Source organism: Nicotiana tomentosiformis, chromosome 1 (assembly GCF_000390325.3).
Source record: "Nicotiana tomentosiformis chromosome 1, ASM39032v3, whole genome shotgun sequence".
NCBI classification, from domain to species: domain Eukaryota; kingdom Viridiplantae; phylum Streptophyta; class Magnoliopsida; order Solanales; family Solanaceae; genus Nicotiana; species Nicotiana tomentosiformis.
In genome coordinates this window covers 49,002,253-49,014,793 of record NC_090812.1, presented here as the reverse complement: position 1 = coordinate 49,014,793, position 12,541 = coordinate 49,002,253, and positions in this window count along the sequence as shown.

Sequence of the window (12,541 nt, the reverse complement as noted above, 5' to 3'; positions counted from 1 at the left end):
AATTTCAATTATGAATTCAATTAATTAAGCTAACAGAATGAGTTCAAATAATTCAAATATTATATGATAAAGTCCTAATTTTACCCGGATATATACTTTAGCTACGTACGGACTCTCGTCATCTCGTGCGTACATAGCACCTACAACTAGTAACACATAACAATTACATCACCTAGGGGATAGTTTTTCCCTCACAAGGTTAGATAGGAGACTTACCTCGCTCCAAAGTTCTATAACCGGCTCCAAAGCCTCTCTAACATCTCAAACCAATGCCCATCGATCCGAAACTAGTCAAACAAGGTGCAAATCAATCAAAATATACTCCAATGCGTATAATTTAACAATTTATAATAATTCTCAACTCTGCTCGAAAAGTTAACAAAGTCAACCCTCGGGCCTACGTACCCGGATTCCGAAAATTCTTGAAGATAATCATTACGTATAACACCACAAACTCGAATAAATAGTTTATTCCTAAATCCATGTCCAATTTCGTGATAAAAATCCAAAAATACCAATTTCTAGGGTTTTTTCAAAATCTCACAATTTCTACTAATTTTCATGTTTAAATCCTTGTAGAATCCATGTAGTTAGCTAACAATATCAGGGAATTACTTACCTTGACATAGATAATTAAAATCTTCCCTCCATGAGCTCCAAAAATCACCCAACCAAATGAAAATGAGAGAGAAATGAGCTAAGTCCCGTATTAAATCAATCTGCCCAGGCTTGCTCTTCTTTGCAATCGCGGAAAAACCATCGCGATCGCGAAGGCCAGAATCAATGCCTCAAAAATTTCCTCTATGCGTTCGCGACCTCCTCGTCGCGTTCGTGAAGCCTTCTGACCCCTGCCCTTCGCGTTTGTGGGCCACGAGCTATGTTCGTGAAGGCTTAGCGCCTGTCAGGCCCCAACTCCCCTTCTTTCTTCGCGTTCGCGAACTCCAAATCGCGTTCGCGTAGGCTACCCCAGCCTCTTCTCCGCGTGCGAGGCTCCTACGTCGCGTTCGCGATGAGCAATTCCCAGCAGCCCTAAAATCCTTCTTCGCGAACACATGAGACCCTTCGCGTTTGCGAAGAACAAAACCAGACACCAGCACCAGTAGTTGCAAAACAAGAAAAAATGGCGTGAAATCACTCCGAATCAACCCGAGGCCCTTGGGACCCTGTCCAATCACACCAAGTCCCAAAACACAACACGAACCTGCTCGAGTCCTCAAATTACACCAAACAACATCAAAACTATAAATCGACAATCGAAACCTTCCTTCAACTTTCCAACATTCAAACTTCAACGAACGTGTCTGATTCATATTTAAATATTCTGGAATGACGCCAAACTTTACGTGCAAGTCATAAATCACGATATGTAACGACCCGACCGGTCGTTTTGAGTATTTGCACTTCGCTCGGTAGTTTGAGGCCATGAGTAGCTCCGTATAATGTATTATGACTTATGTGAATCGTCGGTTTTAGTTTTCAGGTTATTCTGAATCGATTTGGAAGAATGAATTTCATGATTTAAATTTTAAGCTGGAAGAGTTGACCAAGTTTGACTTTTTTGAATTTGACCCCGGAATAGAGTTTTGATGGTTCCGTTAGGTCCGGATGGTGATTTTGGACTTGGGCGTATGCCTGGATTTGCATTTGGATATTTCTAGGAGGATTCGATGCTAAGCAGCGAAAGTTGGAAATGTGTGTGTTTGTGTGTATATATAAATACAAAATTAATTAAATATTAAATATTATAATTTAGGATATTAAATTAATTAAATATTATATACATATATGTATATATACATACAGAGATAGGATATAGTGTCCATATAAAAATAATTTAAAAAAATACACACACACACACACAGATATATATAACAATTAAGTATTAAATATAATTTATTTAAAAGCTATTTATATAAATTGACTAAAACCAACCGACTTCGATCGGTATTTTTATTAAATTAATATTATAAAAAATTTAAAATTTAAATACCGATCAAATTCGGTCGGAAATGTGGGGTCAAATGGTCAAACACTCCACTTAAAATACCGACCGAATTTTTCGACCGAAGTCGGTCGGAAAATTATAATTTAGGGTGCCCAGCAACGGGTTTCTTCCCCATTTTCTCTTTTCTCTTTCTCTCATTCTTTCTTCCACATCCGCCAACCCTTCCCAAATTCCACCCAAATCCACTCATCACTCCCTTCTCACCCAAAATCAAACCCCCGCACTTCGTCTCTCCCCGTTCTCCGTTGGTCCCACCTCTGCCGCCCCACCATTGCTCCTCCGCCCACTGCCGCGCCAGTTCCAAAATCATACCCCTCTCCTCTCTTTGAAGGGTAGTTATCTATACTTGTTTATTTTAGTTATTTAAATTCTTTCAATTGTATAAACGAGGGTTTATAATTTGGGATGTTGGGAGTATTTCAATTGATTATAATTCTTTAGATTTATGGTTTACTCTAATTGATTTTGTTTATGATATCATGTAAGGTACTTGCTTAATTAGCTAATTTTTATTTTTTTCAATTTTATTGCTAATGATTTATGGCTTATTAAACTATGATTTAGGGCATATTAAATTATGATTTAGGGTTTATTAATCATGATTAATAATAAGTGAGTTAGTCTAATTGAATGACTTAACTAATTAAAGATTCTAGCAAGTCTAATTATGTTTAATGGTAGGGTTAGAATAATATTATATTCAAATTAATATGCACTCAAATTATTTAAATATTGTAATTTGTATCTAAATTTTATTATGTAACTTAATTCTATAAATTAATTTGAATTATGATAACATGTAATGTATTTGTTCTTTATGTAGATGGAATACCGTAGTTGGATGTTGTCACGGCCCAAACCGATGGGCCGTGACGAGTGCCCGAGTTCTACCTATCGAATACCCCTAAGCATTCGTCTAAGATATAAACATGAAATAAGTGTAGGTCATGCATAACGTCTGGAAATAAACTACTGATTCATATGAACAACATACGTGGGAAAACATGCCCAAAAGACACACACACACACACACACACACACGCACACACACACACACACACACATATATATATATATATATATATACGGAATATGGTAGGGCGAGCCGACAAGGCCATATACTATCCAACTATACCTGACTGTCTACAGACCTCTAACAGAGTGTACAGCTGTATAAAGGACGGGACTGGGTCCCGTCATACCCATATGTATACAAAAAGTATCGTACCAAAACTCAATAGCAGCTCCGGATCAAATGGATCACACCAACTCTTGCTGAGCTGGGATCCTAAGATGGGGGAACGTCAGCATGTCTACCTGCACCTACGGGCATAAAACGCAGGCCCCCAGGCAATAGGGGCGTCAGTACGAATAATGTATCGAGTATGTAAGGTATAAAAATTAATATATAACAGACATGAAAGAAACATGGAGTAAAGGACTCAACCTGTAAGTATGAATAGCTCTGGCAAGCCCCCAGGCAATACGGGCGTCAGTACGAATAATGTACAGAGTATGTAAGGTATAAAAATTAATATATAACAGACATAAAAGAAACATGGAGTAAAAGACTCAACCTGTAAGTCTGAATAGCTCTGTGAGTCATGAAACATTTATAATGTCATGCATATGTGTAAGAATGTCATATCATGCATATGTATATGCGTACATAACATCATCAAGCCTCTGAGGGCATCCCATCATATCATCTCAGCCTCTGTGGGCAAAGTCATAAACGTATACCAGCTAATCAGGTGGTGGTGCGTATATAACGCCATAACCTTTCCCCATACCCCATATACATATACTATACGCGTATATAACGTCATCTGGTCATGGGTCAATATACATGCATAAATGGATGCAATGCATAATGAAGTAAGTCAATAAGATCTCTCGGAATGTCATGAGACCTATGAACAGACGATATGATAGTAGGACATATGGGGAATCCAGAACCTAGGTAACCCTAGTACTTTTAAGAATAGAATCATTTATGAAAGTTGTGTACTTATTCGTTTCGTTGTATTATATGGATCATGCCAAAATGAAAGAAGGGATAGCCTTAACATACCTCAAGTCGTCAATGCAACTCAACAACAAGCTTATGATAACTAGCGCGCCAACCCTATAACAAAGAAATACATGTACGACTTAGATGGTGCTAGTATATTACGTATCTCAAATGATAACTCGATTCCAAAATAAAACGGACATCATTTCCCCTGATTTTACTGCTCCCTCAAGCCTACTATAGGCGAGATACAAACATAATACAATCAACAACTCAAAACCAACCTAATTACAATTCAGAACCTTCAATACAACAAAACCCCAATTATACCATAACACACCCAATCAACAAGTTATCAATTAGCCTGAAACTGCAATGACGAGCGACCAACCTACTACCCTACCACATGTGTTGTTTATCCACGCCCTTTTATCATTCCAAACTCCATAAATCAGCAGCACAATAGGCCAACACGAGTGGACTACAAAACAGTCCACTAAAAGTGGAAAAAAATCGAACTCACGGCTTTCGATCACCGTCCCATGAGTTCTAACTATTAGGAAACTAATTTATCAACCTTCCTTGACATTTAAACACTTAAATACAGAAATTAGACGTTTCTTAACTATGAAGTACCTTACAAAACTCGAACTACAAAGAAAAAAGAGAGGAGGTATAATGATACTTATGTCGTAGGGATCGTTCTAATGTTATCGCTTCTCGATTTCGTACCCGGGATGTTAGTATTCTTTGAAACCCTATTAGAGAGATCAAGGATAGGTTTTATGGTGTTATCTGGTCGGATTCTATGTAAAAATGAAGTGAGAGACGAGTTAAGACCTATATATGAACTTTTGAAAAGTCAAAGAGGTGCTAGATTGGCACCCTCGCATTGATCCATTTTCCGACGCTTATATCTTTTTATCCGGATGTCGTATGAATGAACGGTTAAGTGCGTTGGAAACTACATTCCAAGAACTTCAATTTTATATATAATATATCCCAAAAAAATCTCATATAGCATACGAAATATCTCAAAAAGCTCTATTACAAGGCAAATCCTTAGTCGGTTTTTCCGCAACTTAAATCCGAATTTTCCCAAACTTTATATTTTTTATCCAAACATCATATATAATTAATTTTATGACTTTAAACTCATTTAAATCATTATTAACAAGTCTCATATTCATTATACATCACCTTGGGATGCATAGGGTGTAACAATCTTCCCCCCTTAGAAACATTCGTCCTCGAATGTTAAACTCCCCGAGATTTATAGAAATTTTGGCAGAGCCTCCTCTGTAATGGTACCACTACCAACTTGTCAGACAAAAAACCCAACAATACAAAGCCACACAGGGCCACAATCATCAATAACACCAATGGCCTCACATGACCAATGACAATAACTAACATAAGAATCAAGTACCTTATATGTACCTAAGGCTGTGATGTCTCAGTCCGATCCTCCTCCGGAAGTGGAAACAAGTGAGGATACCTAGACTTCATGTCTTTTTCAGCTTCCCAAGTCATCTCCTCCACATTATTATTCCTCCAAAGTACTTTAACCGAAGATACGTCTTTAGTTCTCAATCTCCGAACCTGTCTATCTAGTATAGCAATGGGAGCTTCCTCATATGATAGTTGCTCTGTGACCTGAACATCGTAAATTGGAATGACTCTAGAAGGATCTCCGATACACTTACGGAGCATAGACATATGAAAGACTGGATGTACTGAATCCAAGTTGAAAGGCAAGTCTAACTCATATGCTACCTGGCCTACTCTGCGTATGATCTTATAAGGTTCAATGTACCGAGGACTAAGCTTTCCTTTCTTACCGAATCTCATAACGCCTTTCATCGGCGATACCTTTAGGAATACCCAGTCATCTACCTGAAACTCCAAGTCTCATCGTCTATTATCTGCATAGGACTTCTGACGACTCTGAGTTGCTAATAGTATTTCCCGTATAAGCCTAATCTTCTCAACTGCCTATTGTACCAACTCTGGTCCTACTAACTTAGTTTCCCCAACCTCGAACCATCTGATAGGAGACCTACACTTTCGTCCATAAAGAGCTTCAAATGGAGCCATCTGAATGCTGGAATGATAGCTATTATTATACGCAAACTCAATAAGTGGAAGATGATCATCCCAGCTACCCCTGAAGTCTATCACACAACATATCCTCTAGTGTCTGAATAGTACGCTCAGCCTGACCGCCTATCTGGGGATGAAATGCTGTACTAAGACTTACTTGAGTCCCCAATCCTTTTTGAAAGGACATCCAGAAATTAGCTGTAAACTGAGCACCTCTATCTGAGATAATAGATATAGGGACACCATGAAGTTGTATTATCTCCTTAATGTAAAGCCTTGCATAATCCTCTACTGAATACGTAGTCCTGACAGGCAGAAAATGGGCTGATTTTATAAGTCTATCAACAATAACCCATATAGAGTCAAGCTTACGCTGGGTACGAGGTAAGCCTATGATGAAATCCAAATTACTTACTTCCCATTTCCAAGTCGGAATCTCTATAGCCTACAATAATCCACCGGGTTTCTGATGCTCAATCTTAACCTGCTGATAATTAGGGCACTGAGCAACAAACTCTGCTATATCCTTTTTCATTTCGTCCCACCAGTATATTTCCCTCATATCATGATACATTTTCGTCTCTCCTGGATGAACAGAATAACGAGAATAGTGAGTTTCTCCCATAACCTGCTGGCTCAGTCCTGCCACATTAGGAATACATAATCGACCTTGTTATCTAAGGACTCCATCTCCTGTAATCTCAAATGGTGTCTTCTCCTTTTGAGGGGCTGTATCTCTATAATGAGCTAGCACAGGATCCTCATACTGGCGTTCCTTCACTTTAGTTACTAAAGAGGATGTTGTTGTGTCCTGAATAGTAACTCCGGTATCACCTGAATCTAGTAATCGAACTCCAAGATTAGCTAGCTGATGAATCTCATGGTCTATCTCACTCTTCTCTGACTGTAAATATGATAGGCTACCCATAGATCTACTGCTGAGGGCATCGGCTACTACATTCGCCTTCCCTGGATGGTATAAAATATCAACATCATAGTCTTTCAGTAGCTCCAACCATCGCCTCTGACGTAAATTCAATTCTTTTTGGTTGAAGACATACTAAAGGCTCTTATGATCCATATAGATATCAACATGAATACCATACAAATAGTGCCTCCACATCTTTAGTGCATGAATCGCCGCGGCTAAATCTAAATCGTGGATCGCGTAATTCTTCTCGTGTTTTCTTAATTGTCTAGAAGTATAAGCTACAACCTTACCATGTTGCATCAGTACACAACCCAATCCAACGCCGAAGCATCACAATAGATAGCATAACCATCGGTCCCCTATGGGAGTGTTAGAACCGGTGCTAAAGTCAATCTGTCCTTCAATGCCTGGAAACTCCGCTCACAAGCATCACTCTACTAAAACTTAGTTGCCTTCTGAGTCAACTTTGTCAATGGTGCTGAAAGAGAAGAAAATCCCTCTATAAATCTCCTGTAATAACCTGCCAAACCCAAGAATCTATGAACCTCCGTCGGTGTCGTGGGTCTAGGCCAAGTCTTCACTGCCTCAATCTTCTATGTTTCAACACGGATACCCTCATCTGAAATAATATGTCCAAGGAAAGCTACAGAATTCAACTAGAATTCACATTTAGAGAATTTTGCGTACAACCTCCTTTCTTGTAGAACTCTGAGCACAGTACGCAAATGATCTGCATGCTCAGCCTCTGAACAAAAATAAACCAAAATATCATCTATAAATACAATCACGAATAGATCTATAAAGTGTCTAACACACGGTTCATCAAGTCCATGAATACCGCTGGGGCATTGGTCAAACTGAACGACATAACACGAAACTTAAAGTGTCTGTATCTGGTCCTGAATGTTATCTTCGGAATATCTTTCTCTCTAACCCTTACCTGATGGTACCCTGACCTCAAGTCTATCTTCAAGAAACACCTGGCACCCTACAACTGATCAAATAAATCATCAATCCTCTGGAGCTGGTACTTATTCTTGATCGTCGCCTTATTCAACTGTCTGTAATCAATACACATCCTCAAGGAACCATCTTTCTTTCTCACAAATAACACAGGTGCTCCCCACGGTGATGTACTGGGTCTGATAAAGCCTTTTTCAAGCAAATCCCTTAGTTTTTCTTTCAACTCTCTCAGCTCTGCAGGTGCCATTCTATAAGGAGGAATAAATATTGACTGCGTATCTGGTAATGTGTAACAAGCAAACTCAATCTCCCGCTCTGGCGGAAGGCCTGAAAGCTCATTGGGAAAAACATCATGAAACTCATTAACCACCAGGATAGATTGAAGGGTCGGTGACTCTGCTTTCACATCCTCTACCTGAACTAAGTGATAAATATAGCCATTTCTGATCATCTTCCTTGCCTTGAGATAGGAAATAAACCTACCTCTTGGCGATGCAGTATTACTTTTCCACTCTAGAACTGGCTCCCCTGGAAACTGGAACCGAACTATCTTTGATCTACAATCAACGTTAGCATAACAAGAAGCCAACCAATCCATACCTATTATAACATCAAATTCTACCATATCTAGCTCAATCAGATTTGCTACTGTAGAATGACTAAGAACTACTACTATATAATCTCTATATACCCGTCTAGCTATCACTCGATCCCCAACAGGTGTAGACACCTCAAAAGGTTTAATCAACTCACTTTCTATCCCAAACTTACTAGCAACTAACGGAGTGACATACGATAAGGTGGAACCTGGATCAATTAATGTATATACATCATATGGGGAGACTGATAATATACATGTAACAACATCAGGTGACGACTCCTGATCCCGTCGACCCGCTAATGCATAAATGCGGTTCTGAGGACCGCTCGAGCTAGATGCTCCACTTCTGCCTCTACCACGACCGGCTGGTGCCTGTGAACCTTGCCCGGGGGGCGTACTGATGATGACGAACTAGCTACAGATCCCGCTGGTCGAACTATACCTGCACCACCTCTCGTCGAACAATCTCTCATAATGTGGCCTGGATAACCACAAGTATAACAAATACCCAACCCCACGAGGCACTACCCGACATGCTGCTTACCACAGTGAGCACATCGTGGTAAGGGTGGCCTCATCTGACTTGACTCACCCCTATACTGAGAACTAGAGGCCCTGGATAGGTGGAACGATCAAATCTCTTATCGGCAAACTGAGGGGGTGCACTAGCCGATGGCTGGGCTGGATACCTCAGGTACTGCTGTCTCTGACCACCTCGAAACTCACTAGAAGGACTTGAGTATTTTGCTCTCTTACTCTGGCCCATATCATGCTCACGATTGGGCCTCTGCTTCTGCTTACGCTCCTCTACACCTTGAGCATATACCTGAATATGAGAAATATCAATGCCTGGATGAAGTGAGATCGACATACAATCATTAAGCAGGTGCGGCTCTAACTCCATCACGAACCGGTGAACCCGATCCTCCATCTTAGCTACAATAGTGGGAGCATACCTATCCAAAGAATCAAACTGAAGTTTGTACTCCCGAACACTCATATTACCCTACCGAAGGGTCAAGAACCAATCAAATCTGGCCCATCTATGCTCTGGTGGCAAATAATGACGAAGAAAAGCCTCTGTAAACTCCTGCCATACTGCTGGAAGGGCATCCTCACCTTTGGATAACTCCCAAGACTCGTACCAATTAATTGCAACATCCCGAAGTCTATAGGAAGCTAGCTCAACTGACTCGGTCGCAGCGGCCTTCCTTACCCTCAAAGTCCTCTGCATTCTATCGATAAATACCTGAGGGTCCTCGTTTGGATCTGCTCCAGTGAATATTGGAGGGTCCAAATTAATGAAATCACGAACCCTCGCACTAATGGCCCTATCTGCATGACCAATATATACCTCCTAGCGTCGAGCCTGTGCGGCCACTAATCGATTCAATAGCTGAATAGCATCTCTCAACTCCTGACCCGATGCATCTGGCTAAGGAGCCGGGGGTATTGGAGCAAGTGCTATAGCCGGTGCCCCTCGGATCTCCTCTGGAGAGGGCAGGGTATGTGAAGTCTGAGATGGAGTCTCACTATGCGACTCTCCCCGAGCCCTAGTAACTCATGGCGTTCGACTTGTAGTCTCATCAGCCACGGACTTGCCCTTCTGGGTGACTGTAGCCTTCTTGGGCATCGCTGAAAACATAACATATCGTTAGGCAAATGAATCCTCATATCGCACGATATAAGATAAGAAGGGAGGATAACATCCTATATGTCCTGCAACCTCCTGTTTATAAGTATGGTCCACAACACACTCATAAACAAGACTCTACTAGACACGGTTTGTAAACAACCCTAAGATGGAACTGCTCTGATACCACTTTTGTCATGACCCTAACCGATGGGCCGTGACGAGTGCCCAAGTTCTACCTATCGAATACCCCTAATCATTCGTCTAAGATATAAAAATGAAATAAGTGTAGGTCAAGCATAATGTCTGGAAATAAACTACTGATTCATATGAACAACATACGTGGGAAAACATACCCAAAAGACATATATATATATATATATACAGAATACGGTAGGGCGAGCCGACAAGGCAACATACTATCCAACTATACATGACTATCTACAGACCTCTAACAGAGTGCACAACTGTATAAAGGACGGGACTGGGTCCCGTCATACCCATATGTATACAAAAGTATTGTACCAAAACTCAAAAGGAGCTCCGGATCAAATGGAGCACACCAACTCTTGCTGAGCAGGGATCCTAAGATGGGGGACCGTCAGCCTGTCTACCTGCACCTGCGGGCATGAAACCCAGCCCCCCAGGCAATAGGGGCATCAATACGAATAATGTACCGAGTATGTAAGGCATAAAAATTAATATATAACAGACATGAAAGAAACATGGAGTAAAGGACTCAACCTGTAAGTCTGAATAGCTCTGGCAGGCCCCCAGGCAATAGGGGCATCAGTACGAATAATGTACCGAGTATGTAAGGCATAAAAATTAATATATAACAGACATGAAAGAAACATAGAGTAAAGGACTCAACCTGTAAGTCTGAATAGCTCTGTGAATCATGAAACATTTATAATATCATGCATATGCGTATAAATGTCATATCATGCATATGTATATGCGTACATAACATCATCAAGTCTCTGAGGACATCCCATCATATCATCTCAGCCTCTGTGGGAGAATTCATAAACGTATACCAGCTGATCAGGTGGTGGTGCATATATAACGCCATAACCTTTTCCTATACCCCATATACATACACTATACGCGTATATAACGCCATCTTGTCATGGGTTAATATACATGAATAAATGGATGCAATTCATAATGAAGTAAGTCAATAGGATCTCTCGGAATGTCATGAGACCCATGAACAGACGATATGATAGTAGGACATATGGGGAATCTAGAACCTAGGCAACCCTAGTACTTCTAAGAATAGAATCATTTATGTAAGTTTTGTGCGTATCGTTTCGTTGTATTATATGGATCATACCAAAAGGAAAGAAGGGATAGGCTTAACATACCTCAAGTCATCAATGAAACTCAACAACAAGCTTATGATAACTAGCGCGCCAACCCTATAACAAAGAAATACATGTACGACTTAGATGGTTCTAGTATATTACGTATCTCAAACGATAACTCGATTCTAAAATAAAACGGACATCATTTCCCCTGATTTTACTGCTCCCTCAAGCCTACTATAGGAGAGATACAAACACAATACAATCAGCAACTCAAAACCAACCTAATTACAATTCGGAACCTTTAATATAACAAAAACCCCAATTATACCATAACACACCCAATCAACAAGTTATCAATTAGCCTGAAACTGCAACGACGATCGACCAACCTACTACCCTACCACATGTGGTATTTCTTCACGCCCTTTTATCCTTCCAAACTCCATAAATCAGCAGCACAATAGGCCAACACGAGTGGACTACAAAACAGTCCACTAAAAGTGGAAAAAAATCAAACTCACGGCTTCCGATCACCGTCCCGTGAGTTCTAACTATTAGGAAACCAATTTATCAACCTTCCTTGATATTTAAACACTTAAATACAGAAATTAGATGTTTCTTAACTATGAATTACCTTACAAAACTCGAACTACAAATAAAAAACAGAGGAGGTATAATGATACTTACGTCGTAGGGATCGTTCTGACGTTATCGCTTCTCGATTTCGTACCCGGGATGTTAGTATTCTTTGAAACCCTATTAGAGAGCTCAATAGGTTTTATGGTGTTATCTGGTCGGGTTCTATGTAAAAATGAAGAGATATAAGAGTTAAGACCTATATATATGAACTTTTGAAAAGTCAAAGAGGTGCTAGTTTGGCACCCTCGCATTGGCCCATCTTCCGACACTTATATCTTTTTATCTGGATGTTGTATGAATGAACGGTTAAGTGTGTTGGAAACTAAATTCCAAAACCTT